At 40.1% G+C, this 20,067-nt stretch overlaps 1 protein-coding gene across 1 annotated transcript in view; it reads right to left on the reverse strand.

Moving 5' to 3' along the window:
* Nucleotides 1-347: 347 nt before the first annotated feature.
* Nucleotides 348-20,067, reverse strand: part of LOC149224819 (putative carboxylesterase Os04g0669500) — a 378,827-nt gene continuing 359,107 nt past the window's right edge. Inside the window, exon 7 of the mRNA XM_089386290.1 lies at nt 348-796. The gene's annotated coding sequence lies outside the window, so the exon portion shown is untranslated. The remainder of the gene's footprint in view (nt 797-20,067) is intronic.

Below are 20,067 nucleotides of genomic sequence, written 5' to 3' on the forward strand. Positions count from 1 at the left end.
ATAAACCGAAGGGATTGATATTATAAACCCAAGGAAATAATAAACACGAGATTGAAACTAAAACCCCAAGAGATTATGAACTGAAGGGAGAATATTAAACCCAAGGGATAAATATTATAAATTCACGTATACAAACCGCAAGAAAAATATGAAAAACCATCACATATTATAAACCGAAATGCATTAAAGAATACAAACAACATCCCTGAACATATCCCAAATGCATGGAAAAATATTGAATACAATGGAAGAATATTAAACGCTATCAAAAAATTAAAAATGAAAGAAAATTGAAACAATTTTATGGATCATAACATCAATGACAAGAATATTGAATGTCCTAACACTTAAACCGGAAAAAGAAATATTTTATTAACATATATTATTTAGAGATATTTTTTGGGTCTCTTAACATTAAAAAATTGTACAACGAAAATGGACTTTAAATATTCAACCACAACAAAACTATTTAATGTAAGCCTCTTCCAAAACACACCCAGTCAAGACCGATGACTGAAGCAACACCAATTCAAATCAACAGGATAATGCTCACGATACTTCATGCTTTCCAACAATTCTCTTCTTGTTTTCTTCCCAGATTCTCTTTGGTGCAAATGATACAAGGTTTCGACATCCGATTTCATTACATGCAAGATATGAATATGCTCATCAATAAAATAAGGATGAAAGCCATGTTTCCTATCCACCCTTTTGCAAATGTAGGAAATAAAACTTATGGTTGTTGCAATAGATTTTATTGCTTTAATGTAATAGATGCCATCATTGTTCTCCATATCTGCATTTGAATGACAGAAAGATACAATTAAAATTAGCACATAAACAAAGAAACAAACAAATATATGCATACATAGATATTTAACATTAAAGCCAAAATAAATTTATTGGACATAAACATCATAAAATTCAAAAGAAGGAGAAAAGAAAGCACATACAAGTTAATTTTAATCAATCAAAGAACAACGTCACCACCAAAAAATCAATGACCCATATAGTTTCTTCCAAATGCTCAATTCACTGACTTTAGCAATCAACAAAGTTGGTTTAAATGATAAAAAAGTAGGACAAATTTTTTTATTATGTTTATATTTATAATTATTAATTTTGTGTGTTTATTTTGTTTTTATTTTTATTTCTATTGTTATTTATTTTTACCAAATATTTACCACTAATCTTTCTTACATTAAGTATAAGCCTACACATCTCCTCTATACTAAATTACTCCTTTCAACACAATAAAGTTAATTTTCAAAATATTTCAAAATCGACAAACATAAAGATAATATTTCCTTTTAATACTTGCACTTGGATGAAACCTCTCATTGATCTGAAATTGTTAAAGGTATTACAGACTTATGTGTGGGGTTGTCTACATTACTTAGTGCAATGGATCGAAAAGATTGCGAATAACACAAACAATTAAACAATTAGAAAACATAATTGAAACACATCAACACAACCAAAATTGATAAAGGAGTTCACCAGACTTCCTGGCTACGTCTTCTGGTCCTAGCTTCCAGTGCTAACCTCTATATTATGTCTTCAAAATGGTTGTTACAAGTGTGAGATCACACAGAGTCTTAACACAAAAATGGAACTCACCACTGAGTTTCGCTCGAATCCTTGAGTCGAAATGAGCATAAACACGACCATACTGGTCACCCTGACCTCCAGACCCCCTGGAACGGTTCCAAAATACATACCCCGTCAACTTTCTGTGTTACTGTGTTTTTATAACATGTTTTAGTTACAATTTGCATTAAACGTGGAAACAATATGTTTATAATAGAAACAGACTATAAATGAAAGGATCGGCGGGCGCGGGGTGGACCCCAACCATCCGACCTTTCCCAAGCGCTGATCTCGAGATAGGACAATCCAACGGCTATCGTGTCTCGTTCGTCAATGGCTCTAGACGTTCCGCACCGTTGATCTGTCCTGTTGAATCTGGCGGTTCACGCTTGGCTCGATCACCAAGCAGTCCACTCGATCTCCACCGTTCGATCCAACGGTGGACAGCCATATCAGGTGGACCACTTGCACGATGGTTACCCACCTAATAAAGCGATTTTCTCTGTCTTGCGGCGTGCTACGTGTCAAATGATAAATGGGATCTGGTGAGCACCCTGAATTACCACTTACCACTTAGAGCCCGTGCGATAAACCATTTACCGCCCTCCTGTCGGAACTCAAAGAGTTTAGCTTCTTTTTCATAAATATATCAGGTTCGTTCTCCCAAATAACTTGCCTACATGTTTCGATGTGATATGCACCAATCTCCTTTGATTAGACGATCTCCGCCCTTTACCGATGTTCCTCATCATCTAAGGCCTGAACCAATCTCTGACTACCACATCATCTGCTGTGCTAATATCATTTAGAACCTGTGACTCTTTCCCGGGTTGCCACATGTTAGCTAACGTAGAGATTGACCTTTTGAGCTGAATCTTTGACTAGTTCTAATTTCCTTATCTGAACTCGGATTTGCATGCGATTTGCACCATTAGCTTCGTTTCAACGAGCTCTTCAACCTTGTTCCACTTTCACCTATATTTGAAGACTTTAGATTTAGAGGCCATGCTGGATCCATTTTGGATCACTCATAATGGCCATTGACGTAAATATGTCTATAATTTTTATGCTTACACTTGGATTGAACCTCTCTAAATGCAACATTTTAGATCGTTCAAATATTTTTCCATCGTTTTTTTGGAAGTAATGCTTCCATGTCAAGTGTAGTTTTCATTGTGAGTCCCGAGGTGTTAATCTAGAAGTTGTTGATTCCTATGTTATGAGTTGGAGTCGTGTCATATCTAAGTCATAGATCTACTTTCTTAGGATCTAGATTCATGAAAGCCTGTGATCTATGTCCTATATATTTGTAAATTATGTTGTGATGAATAAATATATCAAGTGATTTATGTGTGTGTCATAATGTACTCTCTCTATTTTTTCTAACATGGTATCAGAACTGGTATTGGGTTGACTCCCTCAAGGGAGGGAAATAAATATGTGAGGGATCCTGAGTGTTATTGTTTTTGTACATATTAGTATAGATGTGTGAGAATTTAGTTTTAGTGTGCTAATTTTTTTGTGATCCTGTGTGTGTAGATTTGTTTTTTGTTTGCAACTTCTTCAAGCATCATAAGATCTTTTTGTAATATTTCTATTTGTAAAGTTTTGTTTGTGCTTATTTCCCTGCAACCTGCAAAGGAGTTAAATTCATGCCTGGATGGTTTTGTCGAAATTGTGTGCACTGTCATATTATAAATCTGCAAAATCATGTCCTTGAATTGTGCATACTGCTACACAGATTTGGATTTGAGATCTGGTGCAGAGGAGTTTCAAATGGCTAGTGATATATGTCAAAAGTGCTAAAATTGGAGACAAATTTCAATTTTTCGCTTTTGCAGGGAAGAGATCTCCATGTCAGATGTTTCTGTTGCAATCTTGTTCCAATCTCAAATTTTGGAGTTTTCATTTTAAACATATTGAGTTTGGTCAACTCAATATGTGAGTGTAAATTTGTTGGAATTGACCACTCTAACAAATGCTCTGTGAAGACGAGAAAGCTCCAATATCAAGATTGAACCAGATGAACAACTTTTGACCTGTGCTAAGGAGGGACGTGGTGACTTGTCTATGCCTGGATGACAGATGATAGTTTGATGAGATGTCTTTGTCAAGTAGTTTTCTATTTATTTCAATTATGGTTATAAAAAGGGTTGGTGGTTCTTAAAATGTAAGCCCCGATGTCCGAAACATCAATTCTTGTGCGTTAGTAAGGTCAAGTTGTTTGATCAACTTTTGAACACATTCAGTATCCAAACCTCAATTCTAGCAATTGGCGGAGACCCAAAAGAGAAATATTCGACAGATGGTGGTTGGTCCATAGGATGGTTCATTACTTGATGGCTCTTATCGCGGAAGCCCCTGTGAAAATTCAGAAAACCTTGAATACCACTGCAACAATTGATTAAGTTTCTTCTATTTGTTAAATGAAATGAACAAATTATTTACTACATCCTAAGATAAATATCAAAACTAATACACTGTAGCCTTCACAAATAAAAAAATGCTGAAGAAAATGAATGTTGGAAGAATATATGCACACACACATAAATACACAATTATTTTTAAATTAAGTCCCCGGAAAAAGCCAACTCGGGAAAACTGGTGTATCAGCTGAGGGTTTTATTATTATGTAATAGTAAATCTGAGTACAAAACTATGGATGCTCAAATCTAGCAATCCATACAGAGAAATGACTAACAATAAGTCTAATGAGAAAAATCTCACTCCCACTGGCGTTCTGACACTAACCTTAGCTCAAGATGAGCTACTCTCTGCTGCCTCTACGCAGTCCATGCATCAGCCTACGTAGTACTGCATCCCATAACTCAGAACTTCGTCTCTCTTGCTCTCTGATAAATTATTGTCTGGAAGATGAACTCTCCTGGCCTCTGGGCTCCCACTCCGGCTTCTAGCACTGAATCACTACTTCTCCCCAGTAAAATATAGATTCCCCTCTAAAGCATTGCACTGCCTCTGCGTGGCTTTGTGTTGCCTCTCTGTGGAACTTATTGCCTCTCTACAATGCACTTCACCGGACTGAAAAATATCCCTCTGGCCTTACTATCCCTGCCCCTCTCTCACTGCTTCGAGCTCACTAGCTCTCTCTCTCTCTAGCAACTCAGCGCTCCTACTTTGGAGTTCGATTAGCCAGTAAATTCAAACTGCTGGTGGCTCAAGCATGTTCTCCAACCCCCATCAAATTTCTTCTTATAACCTCTCATTGAGACATCAACGACCAATATTAAAACATAATTGATGTCTAAGATTAACTATAGCTCGATCCATGTCTTCTTTTGGAAGATTATCACCATGAATTAATTACTACCCTTAAATTAATCATATTTCCTAAGTTTTTAGGAAACATTAAAAAACGATTAATTATTTTATTTAAGTCTTCTCTAGGTGGAATTTCCATAAATTATTTCTGGGTTTTTGAGAATACATGTATTCTAGCCTCTCCACCAAATTTTGTGGCTAGAACACATACGATGCTACACAAACTAACACTCCCTCTTAGCGAGGAATGTGTTCTAGCACTGCAACCCACTAAAGCAACACCCTGTCTCTGCACCACCTCTTGTCACGATGTTGATGTCTAGTTGTTGTTGCCCACAAACTACTATGCAACTCTGATATATGTTGCATCTGTGTTGTTGCTGGCCCTGCTGAATCACTGCCAACACTGCAACTCCCTCTCCATCTATTGTTGCTGCAACTGCAACAACTGTGAGTGAAAAGCATCCAAAATACTGAATCAACTGTGATCAATATGATGCATTTTTCACCTGAGTTTCTGACTACTTCTAGTCTCTGCGCTATCACTAAAACTTATGCATTGTTGCTGACTTTGTTATGTGCCATTTGCACTATTGCCAACTCTGCTTTGTAGTGGTTTTTTGACCGCTACTAGCCATTGCATTTGTCACTCTGGCATCTGAATGCACCATCTACCACTGATCCATCCTGCTACTGCATGATATGGGCTCCCATAGAAAGGTATTGATTCATGAGGTGGACCTCCTCAAGAATCCTGCCCAACCTATAGCTCTCTGGGGCTACAAATCCAAATCACCCTACCTCACTCCTAGAGGTATATCAATGATCATGGCAAAATCTTCCTCCAATTTGGGGGACAGCTTGTCGATCTCTGCAGATGCAACCTGCTGATCTCGCTTCTCCTCTTTTTCCTTCATTCTGAGAGGACATTGAGTGTTGTAGTGGCCAAGCTCACCACATTTGAAGGACCTTGGAAATGTCCTTCTTCCTCTTGTGTTTCTCCTGTTGCGCCTTTGATGCGAGGGCCACATTCTCTTCTTCCTTCACTTTCTTCGTACCACTACTATTGTTGTTGTCACTGATGGTTCTCTTCACCAAATCTTGCCTCATATCCTCCTGCTGCAGATCAGCCCACATTCAATCCCAATCTAGCAACTTTTCTCTTCCCAAAATACTTTGGACCTTCCATTCTTCGGAAACGTTATTGAGAGCTAACCGCACCAATTTTGTAGGCTAGGGTGCTGACCCTATTGCAGACAACTGGTCTCAGATATCCTAAATCCTAGTGACGAAGGGGTCTATGCGCTCCGCTTTTTTCATCCTTTTGCATCTTAGTTTCTCCTCAAGATACATCTTCCGCTGCTCAGAAGATCCCTCGTATAGCGTAGCAAGAGCTTCCCACTTCTGTCAAGCAGTCTCTTTGCCAACTATGTGAGACACCACATGATCTCGAACCCCATTGAGAATCAACCTCTTTTATTTTGCCATCTCCTTCTTATAGGCCTTTTATGGATCTGCATCTGTAGGTACAAATACCACACTATCGATGTAGGTTTTGAGATCGTATTCATCTAAAAAGACATGAAATTCTTGCCCTAGATCACATAGTTGGAGGCTCCCTCGAATCGATCATGATCTCTTAGCCTTGCTAATGCCATCTCTGATAAAAGTCGAATTTCTCCTCTTCTCCTTTGCACAGTTGTTGATTCGCTCTACGCACTTCCCGTTGGAGTGGTAAAATCTACTCACAGCTACTATTGCTTTGCTAGGAGAAATCAAACTTCTAGGCTAGAAGTTGTGAATTTTTTTAATCTAACACATTAGAAACCCATACTGCAATGTCTAGTTTACTATCTCTTACTTGTTCTTTACATTAACAAGTTATTTAAATGCATAAATATCGAAGTAAACACAAATGCATCCTTCACAAATATACAGATCATGCACTAAAGTAAACAAAAAAAATAACACAAGGGACACTGTTATTTTTGGACAATCGTCCACGGAAAAACCCAATTCGGGAAAACCGGTGCAGCATATATGAGGGTTTTATTATTAAGCAGGTTTCTAAATACAACTAGGGTGCTAGAGATGGCTCACCCTTTAGAGAATATCCTTGGTAGTATTACCTCTATCTGGAGACATATATTCCGGCAAATCAGCAACCAGATGAACAATCCCATAGTGACTCTGGTTGTTCCTTGTGCTGGACAATGAAAGTTGCTCCAAGCACTCCTCTAAAAATGCATCACCCTTCCTCGGCTCTGCGTCAGCTGATCAGCTCCCAGTCTGCCCCACAAAAACTCCCAATGCTACCTCTAAATCCCTCTTCGACTTCTGTGTTAGCCTCTACGACCCTCTGTGTCCTCTGCGCTGGCCTCCGTAGCCTCTGCGTCAGCCCTCCTAGGCTCTGCGCTGCCTCTTCCGGCACTTTCCTGCCTCTTTGCTATGTATTCTTCAACCTTGGATCGAAATACCTTCCTGAATTTCCCCTCACTGCAACTGATCACTCACTAGATTTCCTCATCAAACCCTACCCCATAAAATCGAATTCTTGATCTCTCTTGGTGTGAAATCTCCAACTGACCCTCAAGCCTCCTCTTATACTTTTCCTGTTGACAATTCAACGACCAAGATTAAGTCACTAATCAATGGCTAAGATTAGAACTGGCTCGATCCTCATCACTTAGAACTTTCTCACCCATTTTATAATAATACACATTAATATTTTAATTTTCCTAAGTTTAGACTTAGGGACACATTAAAAATATTAAATAATTTGATATCTCTTCATCCAGGTGGAATTTATCCAAACTATTTCTGGGTCTTGGAGATCTCATGTGCCTTAGCCTCTCCATCGAATTTCATTTCTAGAGAACATACGATGCTACCAAAAAAATCAACACTCCCTGTTATCGAGGAATGTGCTATAGTAATGCCTCACCATAAAAACATCACACTGATCCTCTGCATCGGTACCAATGTTGATGCTTGGCCTGTTTCCTCACATCCTCAACACCGTTTCTTCTTGCACTACTTCCCATGACACTGCCATTGCCACTGCTACATCTGTACTATTGCTCCCTCTAAAAAATGTAGCCCATGCTACCCATAGCACTACCACTGCTAACTGTTGCACAACAACTTAGTTACCGAGAAGTAAGTAAATGGCTTCATCCAAACACTGACATCTTGGTCAATCTAAAAGCCTCATGATGTTGAAGCTACTTCTACTACTATCTTGTGCACCCTCTGCTGCCACTGTGCTGCTACAAACACTTTTGTGCCTCTCGCATTGTGGCAACCTCCAGTGCGTTGCCTCAAATTTCTGCACTCTAGCCCTGCCTTGCTGATCCATCACACATTTCTCCACTCGACACCTGTCATCATGCTACTATCGTTAAGGGTCCCCATATCCGGATGTGATCCAAGAGTTTGGGCACCTCAAGGATCCTACCCCTATATGTTGTCCTCTCGACTACAACTCTATGTCTACCCACCTCTTCTCTAGAGGCGCATGAGCTTTCATGGCACAATCGTCATCAGTCTCGACATCCTTCTCCACCTTTGCTGGAGCATTCTTTGAGTCGGAAGCTTCTCCCTTGCCTTTCTTCCAGGGGCACTGAGATGCATAATGTCCCAGCTCCCCACAGTTGACGCAATTGATCTTGGAGATGTCTTTCTTCTTCCTCTTTTGAACCCGATGTTGTCTCGTAGATGCTAGAGCTGCATCCTCCTCCTCCTCCTTCTTGATTCAAACTCCTTTCCCGCTACTCCCCGCCTTGGTCATTCTCCTAAGCTCTTCCTGTTGAAGAGTTGCCCACATCTCCTCCCAACTGGGGAGAGTCGCTCTACCCAAGATACTTTGGACAAATGTCTCCCACTCCTCGGAGACTGCATTTAGGGAATTCCTAACCATGAACTTTGGATCCTCGGTAGACCCCACGAAAGTAAGTTGGTCATGAATCCCTTGCAACCTGAGAAGGAAGGGATCTATCTCCTCTCCTTTCTGCATTTGATATGACCTTAGTTGGTATTCCAATAACATTTTCCGCTGCACAGAAGAGCCCTGGTATAAGGTGGTCAAAATCTGCCACATCTCCCTTGCTGTGTTCTTCTCAGCAATATGTGGTATGAAATGATCCTCGACCTTGTCTAGGATCATGCATTTTGCCTTTGCATGGGCCTCCTCATACTTCTCATTTGCATCAGGGTCAACTGGGACAACTATAGTTTTCAAGGCATAGTCCTTGATGCAATGTTTATCTAAGATTGCCAAGATCCTGGCCTTCCAGATGACAAAATTGGAAGCCCCATCCAATCTGTCATGATCCATCAATCTGTTCACTGACATCTCTACTCCTCTTCTTTAGAGTCCCTCTAAGTCCTGATTTCCCTCTCAAAAATCCTCTGGGCAACTGTCGAATCACTCCTCTCCAATCCTCCTTTGTTGCTGCAACCTAGATCTAGATTTCTTGGTTAGAAATTTGTCGAGGTAGTGCTTCCCTCTACCTTGGTTTAGTCTCCTTAGACATTGTTCTGCACTGACAGAACCAGTGTCCCACTAGCTCCTTAAATAAAAATATGCACAGCTCCCTTAGCCTCGACAACTGAAGAATCTAAGCCCTTCTAGCTCTGCACAATCACAGTGAAAGTTGGATCAACTCTTCCTGGCCACCGCGTCAATCCTTACTGGCTGAGAAAGATGACTGGGCGTTGCGTAGGCCTGATCTGCGCCCCTCTGCCTCTGCACTGACCTGTACAATTGACGCAACTACTGCGTGGGCTCCTCCCAGCTACTGCGTCTTCCCCTCCTGGCTCAGAATGTTGACGCAAGCACTGCGTGAGTCTCTATGCCACCTTCTTTGCACTGCGTCACCCTTCCTTCTCCGTCTATCGCTCTGGAACAACACTTTCTCTCGGGATATCTTCTTCTCTGCTGCAAACTCTCAGATTTTCCGGTGGGTACCTTCAGTCTCCTATGATCTACAATCACTCTGATACCATGTGAAATTTTTTTAATCTAACACATTAGAAACCCCTACTGTAATGTTTGGTTTACTATATCCTACTTGTTCTTTACATTAACAAGTTATTTAAATGCATAAATATCGAAGTAAACACAAATGAAACCTTCATAGATATACAAATCATGCACTGAAGTAAACATAAACAATAACACAAGGGACACCGTTATTTTTGGACAATCGTCCTCGGAAAAACCCAATTCGGGAAAATCGATGCAACATATATGAGGGTTTTATTATTAAGAAAATTTATGAATACAACTAGGGTGCTAGAGATGGCTCACCCTTCAGAGAATATCCTTGGTAGTAGTACCTCTATCTAGAGACAGATATTCTGGAAAATTAGCAATAGGATGAACGATCCCATAGTGACTCTGGTTGTTCCTTGTGTTGGATAGCAAAAGATGCTCCAAGAACTCCTCTAGAACTGTGTCACCCTTCCTCGTCTCTACGTCAGCTGAAAAACTCCCAGTATGCCCCACAGACACTCCTAGCGCTACCTCTGAAGCCCTCTTCGACTTCTGCATCAGCCTCTACGTCTGTGTCCTCTGCGATGGCCTCCTTAGCCTCTGCATCAGCTCTCCTAGGCTCTGAGCTGCCTCTTCCCACACTTTGCTGCCTCTCTGATATGTATTCTTCAACCTAGGATCAAAATCCCTTGCTGAACTGCCGCTCACTACAACTGATCACTCACTCGATTTCCTCCGCAAACCCTGCCCCAGAAAATTGAATTCTTGATCTTTGTTGGCGTGTCTCCAACTAACCCTCAAGCCTCCTCTTATACTTTTCCCGTCGACGATTCAATGGCCGAGATTAAGTCCCTAATCAATGGCTAAGATTAGAACTGGATTGATCCTCATCACTTAGAACTTTCTCACCCATTTGATATTAATACACATTAATATTTTAATTTTCCTAAGTTTAGAATTAGGGACCCATTAAAAATATTAATTATTTTAATAACTCTTCATCCGGGTGGAATTTCTCCAAACGATTTCTGGGTTCTGGAGATCTCATGTGCCTTCACCTTTCCATCAAATTTCATGGTTAGAGCACATCCAATGCTACCCAAAATCAACAGAAGTCCCATGAGAAAATAATTCCCTTAGTGTGTGCTATTCCTTCCTCCTTGCGCTATTTTGCACTAGAAAATTGCTGCAAAATAACTGCATCCCAGTTGAATATCTGCTCTGCAAGGAAAATGTTGTTGCTCCCTCTGCCTTTGGTAATCTTTGATCTGGAAAATTTATTCTTTGTTGACTCTCTTAGAGAATTAATTTTTTCCTCAAAAGTTGACCCTCTTGGTCAAGGACTACGTTGCCTCTGAGGGTTTCGAATGGTTGCCTATGCAGAGATTCAAAATTCCTCTTCCCTTTTTCTACTGAGCTCTCTGCCTTACTATATGTGCTCTGATACCATGTGAAAATTCGAAAAACCTTGAATCCTACTGCAACAACTGATTAAGTATCTTCTATTTGTTAAATGAACTGAACAAATTATTTACTGCATCCTACGGTAAATATCGAAAATAATACACTATAGCCTTCACAAATAAAAAACGATGAAAGAAAAATAATGCTCGAATAATATATGCACACACACACACAAATACACAATTATTTTTGGACTAAGTCCCCGGAAAATCCCAACTCAGGAAAACCGGTGCAACAACTAAGGACTTTATTGTTATGTAGTAGTAAATACGAGTACAAAACTATGGATGTTCAAATCTAGCAATCCATACAGAAAAATGATTGACAATAAGTCTAGTGAGAAAAATCTCACTCCCACTAGCGATCTGACACTGACCTTGGCTCAAGATGAGTTGCTCTCTGCTACCTCTGCACAGTCCCTGTGTCACCCTACGCAGTACTACGTCCCACAACTATGAACTGCATCTCTCTCACTCTCTGATCAACTGCTATTTGGAAGATGGACTCTCTTGGCCTCCAGGATCCCACTCCGGCTTCTGACATTGAATCACTTCTTCTCCCCAGCAAAATATGGATTTGTTGAGAAATGGCAACAATAAAGTCCAGTTTAATTTATCCTTGAATTAAATTGAGAATTAAAATCGAATTCTATTCTTATGGCAACTTGTAAATAGTTAATTAAGTTTAATTAACTTAATTATCATAGGAATTTCGAGTTGGAAGTCTTTTTGCAGTCATGTATATGCTCTCCCTAAGTTTTAGGGGTCCAATATGAGTTTAAATTGAGCTGGAAATTAGACCACTCAGTTTACTAAGTTAAGTTAAGTTAAATTAGCTCCAAATTGTTTGTGGAACCAATAGAGAGTTAACAGTCAGTTGGTTTAGTAGTGCATCCACAAGTGTCACTCTAGTTAACTGAAGATTCCCTCACCAGAAACTCATGCATGTTGATTCTGAGAAAGACCTAGTTGAGACTAGAGTGTAGGGACAATGCACTATCAGTTGTATTATTTATTGGAGTGTAAATACCATGCATGCATTAGAGATTGATCCTATGTTTGGATTGCGTAGTTTTGGAAGCATAAATTCCCTTTAAATACAGGCTATTCATCCTAGGAATTACACAAGATATTAGGGGCTTGGAGAGCTTTAGAATTGGCTAAGTGTTGGCAAAGAGCTAGCTTGTGAGCTAAGTGAGTTGAGCATACTTGTTCAGAATTGTTCTAGTGAGAACAAGCTTTGTATCTTCACTCATATTTATGATATATGCAATAAAAATAGTGGGGTTTTGAGTAGTGGCTTCCCTAGATACATCTTGTGTTATGTGCCATTGATTTACCTTTTTCTTGTTCATATTGTTTTCATCGATCTATTGGCTTCCGCTGGTTGAAAGTAGAAGTAGATTCTTGTATTTTGATTTAGTACATTGCATGAGCTTGTGAATGTACATGATTTTCTACATGGTATCGGAGTTGAAGACAATATATTAGAGGATATTTCGAAGTTTTGAATTTTCGGTTACAGGTGAAATTCGAATTTGCAATACATACTTTAGGGTCGATAGATGGCATTCTACGGTTTGTGGCTCGAGTATGCCTTGGAAGGCAGCTTGAATTTTATAGCCTGGAGGGAGAGAATGGAGGATGTGCTAGAGGATAATGGGTTGAAGGAATTCATTGATCAAGAAATTTCTAATCCAACAGTACCAGATGCACATAATTTAGTGGAATGGAAGAAGTGTGTGGTGAAGGTGAGACATATAATCCTTTAGGGAGTTCGAGACCACATTGTCTTGAGTCTCCATGACAAGGAAACTCTGTATGCTATGTGGAAAACACCGACGGACTTGTATTAGAACACTAGTGACCAAAGGAAATTGGCATTGAAGGACAAACTTCAAAAAATCAAAATGGAGAAAGGTGAGACGATTCCAAAATACTTGACCAAGTTCACTTAGTGTCATGATGAACTTGGAAGTGTTGGAATCACAGTTACCGAGGATGATATGGTGAGTCTTGCTCTTCTAGAACTGCCAAAGAGTTGGCATAGTTATCAAGGCTTTGTCAATGGTCGGGAGAAGTGATCCAGGTGGATCTCAAGACACCAGGGGAATGAAAAAGGCTCAAAATTCAAAGTGGCAGAAAGGAAATTTTTTAGACATCAGATCGAAGTGCTCGTCTCCCTGATTCCAACGATGCAAACAGAGCTCCAATCCGAGTTCGAATGAAGCAGATAGAAGCAGTCAAAGTTTTTGGTTGACTTGCCCATGTGGCAGGCTTGAAGGAGGAAACATTTAGCCCAAACCCGACTCCCAGATTCCGGGAAATAGGGCCAGATTCCGAGTAAATTTGTGGTCTAGTTAAAATGTCTCCTTCTGCCTAAAAATGGGTAAATTAAAAATATGTTGGTGGTTATAAAAAAAAATTATAATTAAAGGCCGATGGGCCACCACCCCCGCCGGCCTTCCAACTTCCAAACCGCATAACAAAATTACATATTAAATGGGGGGGTGGATGGTCATGACCCCGCCACCCCACCGCACTGTATACACATATATGGGTGGCACGGTTGGGCGGGCTGACAACCACCGGCGCCCACCACCAACCCGACCCAATAGTCACATAGCTGTGGAGATTTGGTGGGGGCACGAGCCACCAATCCCGTCACCCCACGCCACCATATGTCAACCATACAATGGCCTGCCGAATGTTAATGCCACCGCCGTGGAGAATACGGAGTCTGGGGATGGGGGCGAGCCACCGGGACGGCAAACCCGTCTCCCAAAACGGTTTGTTAAACAACTGTCCACCAATTTAATGGGTGGGTCCCAAAATTATATGCAGTCTGTTATGTATAACAAAATATATGGTATTTTGGGAGGGGTGGGGTTTGACCGCCCGACCCCTCCCCTACTAATCTAACTATTTTCCAACTGTGCCAACAATTTTGTTGGATATTCCACCCATCAATTTATAAAACAAGTCATTTTTCAGAGCGCCAGGTAGAGGAAGGTTGACACACAGATCGAGGCAGGAGAGTGGAACCCTGAGCAATAGAAAACCAGAGGTGGAACCTTGCTTGAGAAAAATTTCCAGGGGGGTCATTTTGGTCTAGTGTTAGAATTGGGCAAGTTTTATATCGATTTTGCACTTCTCGGCGACGAGAATCCAATGGTGATGTTAGTTTCTGCAACAGAGCTCTCCATTTTGTGGCCATTTTCCAGCATGGAGGTATAAAGTTCCCTTTTGTAACTGATGATTGTATTTCTCTTTCTGATGCCCTTTAATGAATGAAGGCCTCCCCATTGATCGAGTAGGGCTCGAAGACGTAGTCCAAGACGGACGAACTCTGTTATCAAGCTTCTTGTCTTCTTCTTATGCTTCATGTGTTTCTTCTTCTTCTTCTCTCATGTGCACATTAATTCTCTATGGCTAAGCTACAAATTATTCATGTAATTCTTTAATACATCTATAAGCAAATGATAACCTGGATCAAGTGGTATTAGAGCAGGTATATTTAGATGTGAATTGCATGTTTGTATGCTAACAAGGAACAGGGTCCAAAGAGGCAAAGGGAAACTAAAGTATTTCGATCCCGAAGCGGGGCGTGCACATCGAAGGAGAAACATGGCAGATGAATAGGCTCGTTATGAAGAGGAAGTAAACTTCCGCAAGACTTTATACACAAAGGTAGATCGTGTTGAGAAGTTGTTCTCAAGACTTGAAAAACTTGAAAGTGCAGAGAAAAAAGCTCCAAAAGGACAAGGTTCAGTGCACGAAGATGAGGGAGGAGATCCACCTCCTTCTCCTTCAACGAGTGAAATTTCTTCTTCCTCCCATCACCATCATCATATAAATTCAAGGGATGCGCATAAGAAACCTTTCTTTAATTTAGATGTCAAATTTGATCTTCCCATGTATAACAAGGAAAGTAATGCAGAGAAGCTTAATAACTGGATTAGGCAAATCGAGATCTACTGTAGGATTCAGCAGATTGCAGAGTACGAGGCAAAGGTTCAGTTGGCCTCTCTTCGACTGAGTGGCACCGCTCTCGTTTGGTGGGAGAGAAAATTGCGAAGTAGTAAGACTGTGGGTAATCATATTTCCTCATGGCTTAGTTTCATTTCTGCATTAAAGGAACAATTTTATCCCTTGGGTTATAAGCAAAAAGTCTTAATGGATTGGCAATATTTAAGGCAAGGCAAAGGTCAAGATGTGCAAAGTTTTACAGAGGAGTTTAGAAAACAAGCACTTAATTTAGGCATTGCACTTGACTCACCTGAAGTAGTAACCAAGTATATTGGATCATTACATAGTTACATTAGACATTCCTTATTATTGTTTGAACCTACTACCATTGACTCGGCCAGTGTAAAGGCCATTCATCTAGAAAACAGGGGAACACATGGACAAGATGACCACTCAAAGAGAACCGCGACAGCCAAGAGAAGGGGAGCAAAGCCCTCTTGTACACATTGTGAGAAAGAGGGGCATGATGAAGAGAATTGTTGGAAGCTACACCCTGAGCTGAGACCTGAGAGGAATGATAGAAAGGGAAGCAAAAGGCCGTCACCATTGTGCAGAAAATCTAAGATTCCGAGCCAGAGGAAGATGAGAAGGTCACAGCTATAGGATTTTCACGGGGTAGGCCCATTGACTTGGGGTCTGACTCTGGTGATGAGACGAAGTTTGCAGCCCTTGGGATCGCGGCAGGAGGACCCATAGATTTGGGGTTTGGTAACGGCAATGAATCAAGGATTTCAACCTACATAACGAAAAGGGAACTCCCCGCAGTAGGACTCCAAGAAATTGAGGAGATCAACCACCACATCCAAGTAGAGAATGTTGAGCTAAGGCGGCTTCTATAGGAGGCAAGGGAAGAAAACCAAAGATTACTACGCCAGTTGCAAGACAAGGACAAGGCCTTGGAAAAGCTGCAACATAGCTATCTGGACATAAAAAGCGATTCTCTGATTTCTTATGATTTTCATGATGATGAATTTGCTGCTTTTGAAAAACATACTATAGGGATTGGATCCAAACTAATGAAGAAAATGGAATATCAAGGAAAGGGCCTCACCATCAAAGGCAAAGGCATCATAAACCCCATCAAAGTCAAGGAGTTGCCACACCATGTAGAACTCGGATACACCAGAAAGGAAATGTGGGAAAGCTCCAATACAACTAGTAACCAGCCAACGACAAATGACGAAATTTTGTCCTCACAGTCCAACGATAGTGAAGGCTCCATGAACACTTATCGAATGAACACCAGGGGAAAGCGCCCCAAGGTGACCCCGAAAGTTTGGAGGAGAAAGAATCGTTGTAATCATTGCAACAGAGAGGGACACCAACAAACCACGTGTTTGATGCTCCATGTTCTAGAAACATCGCTAGAGGAGCCGAAAGGTGAACATGTTCAACAGATGAATCCACACCATTCACGGTGGTCTGCTTTATTAAGTTGGTTTTTTTAGGGGTATTAGCTTGTTATGGCCACCATTGTAAATCATACGTTGCAAGTAAGTGTAAAAATTATGGTGTGCTTCCCATCACTTCAAGATGCAACGATGATATTTTGTCCTTTCCTTATTAGTATTTGAGGCATTAATTACTTTTTATGTGATCCTTGGCCAATGAGTGTGTGCTATGAACTCTTGGCAAGGAGGGGTTGTTGAGTCATGTGTGGTGTGCATGATTGCAAGAACGTATCAGTTTCGCGTACAGGTGATTGAAAGTGTGGATCTTCTACGAGTGGGTTGCCATCAAGTACAACACATGCATCATAATGCCAACAATCTCCCCCTTTGGACTTGATGGCAACAACACCAAATCACTCTCCCCCTTTGACATCAAGGGCAAAGGACGGACCAAGATATTCTCTTTCCTTGATAAACATTTCGCTAACCATACTCCCCCTGAGTACCTGCTGAAATCTCTGAATGAGCTCCCCCTTTGTATATGCCAAGGTGTACCAATCTGTCCATGCTCCCTCTGAGTACATGCTGAAATCTCTGCTCTAATGAAGAGTGTTGTTCATGCTCCCCCTGACTGTAAGCAAGGTCTGCAAAAAGATGTTCTATAAGAAGAACATGACTCTATCATAAATGACCTTCCTATCACCAAAGACTCATACATACATCCATCTCCCAACCAAGTAGGGATATACCAATATTGACTCATCCACCCAACCAAGTGGGGATACAACAGATACCAAATGACTGAAATATTACATCATCTTTCCCATGCATAGTGGGGGTACAAATTACATCATATGACCAAAAGGGATTCATCAAATGACTACAATAGATAGAGACAAACTATTACATCATGAGTCTTGATATGACCTTTACATGTCATTTATAACAGAGACCAAACATCTAAATAAGACCATGATAGTCATCAACAACTATCATACATAATGCATGATTTTCTCTATAAGCATCTGTCAACGACATCTAGACCAGCGACAAAATCATTCACATTATATCACATGTGAAAAACACCATAGTCGTCTCATCAAGATCTGCATGATCCAAGTATCATCACTTTGGGAACATCTGCATCAATCAACATATGTAAGTATCAACCTATCATCATATAGGTAAGAACTCATCATCATCATGTCTCCAACAATGCAACTTTGAGTAATCATTCATGTATCCAGCACTATGTATCTTGAGCTCAAGATCATTTGTCAAGACTTCTTGATATCATCAACATCAACAATCCTCATCCACATGAGCACCAAGAACTATAGGAATCCTACATCATAACTGTATTATATGATCTTTATGCATATGACGACAGCAGCATATGAGTGACTCATCATCAAGTAATGAAGTTGTGTATCACCATGTAAGCACCATATATGCATCATCAGAGAATCAACCACAAATCTGATCTGAAAATCAACTATGTAACCCCAAGAATCATATGAGATGGACAACTCATAACCATATCATAGCAAGATATATCATTTAGCCATATAAGCATCATCACCAAGGACTACTAACCATAATGCCAACAATGCATTATTAAAGGCATATGCTCCCCCTGAACCTGTGCCAACTGTCAGATCTGATCATGCATATATCAGCAAGAAGTATCAAGGCATCATCATCAACAAGTTAGGATCAAAACACTTCTAAACATCTTACAAGTATCAAGACATTTCCACACATCATCAACAGATTGTAACCATTATCAAACAGAGCAAATAATGGACTGAATCATATCAGACCCTTTTTCTGAGCCTGTGCCACTGCTTTTCTTCAAACTGACATATACGCGACTGTGCACTGTCTAACTCACGTATGTACGCGTCTTATCTTTATGAAACTTGCGTATGATATTGAGAACACTGAAGTTTTACACTTTCAGCTTCCTCTGAGTTGATTATGTCTGTACATTGTGCTGTGCCACATCTTTCTGACTATACTTCCTTCTTCTTCCATATCTTCAAGTGTGATGATGTTTTCTCCTTTTGGTATGGTGCTCGTACTTTGTTCCTGCATTCTTTTGCTATATGTCTCAGCTTGTTACATGCATAACATCTTACATGTTTCATATTCCTTCTATAGCAATCAACAGCTTCGTGACCAAACATATTGCAAGAAAAACAATATCCCTTAAAGTACCTAGAACGTGATGATCTTTGAACCATTCTACTTCTGCATCTGGCTGCAACATGTCCAAGATTATGACATACATAACATTCAACATTATTCATCGGAGGAGTAAAATATTTTCTTTGAAGAGTTTCTTTCCTTGGTTGTTGATGGGATTGACCTCTCATCTCCTTGTTGAGTATTTCAGATTGTGCATTACAGTTCCTTGTCTTATTTTGAGAACTAGATTCACCCTTAACAGATTCATGAAAACCAAGACCAGTGTTGATAGCAGGAGACCTTTTACTACTAAGAATATCATCCAAGATCTTAGTACTATCTTGAAATCGTAAGAGCTTATCCTTTTCTTCTAAGTTATCTTTTAGAATATTTACCTCAGTCTGATGTTGCTCTTCTTTTTCACGATACTGCTTCTTCTTCTTCATGTTTTCTTCCTTCTTCCAATTGATGTCTTAATTCAAAAACTTCGTTTTCTTGTTTTTCAAGAGCTTGGAGTAGTCCTTTATTCTGCTTATTTTATTCTTCAAGATCTTCTTTTAGCGAGAGGATCGTAGCTTCAAGACTTACATAGTAACTGGATCTTTCTCTGAGTTTCTTGATTATTGTGCTCCTTTCATTTACTTCATTTCTTAATGATGTCACTTCATCCTGTAACTTTTGAAATTTTTCCTTGAATAGCTTCCTTACCTTGTTTCCTTCCTCTAGTTGTGCTTTTAGTTTGGTAGATTCTTCTTTGAAGGCACATTCCCTTTTGTTCAACAGAGCTTTTTGATCTCTAATTTTGTCTGTAAGCCTTTTAAATACTGCCTCTATTTGATATCTTTCTTGCTCACCCATAAGAGCAAATTCAGTTGTTTCGCTATCACTTTCATCATCTTCACATGGATGGATAAATGTATCACCAGAGGATAACAAATTCATACCTGATAGTTCTTGTTCATCTTCATTTTGAAGTGATTCTGAATCTGAAGTGCTTCTTCCACATATTCCCCAATCGATGCTCCCACTGTCATAGTTCTTCTGAGATGTCTTCTTCTTCTTAGGTGCTTTCTTCTTAAGCTTCTTTCCCATTGATCTACGGATCTCCTTCAAGCGATCAAGCTTCTAC

The sequence above is a fragment of the Pinus tabuliformis genome, chromosome Q (genome assembly GCF_031772625.1).
Source record: "Pinus tabuliformis cultivar Carrire ecotype Pingquan chromosome Q, CPIR1, whole genome shotgun sequence".
Lineage (NCBI taxonomy): Eukaryota > Viridiplantae > Streptophyta > Pinopsida > Pinales > Pinaceae > Pinus > Pinus tabuliformis.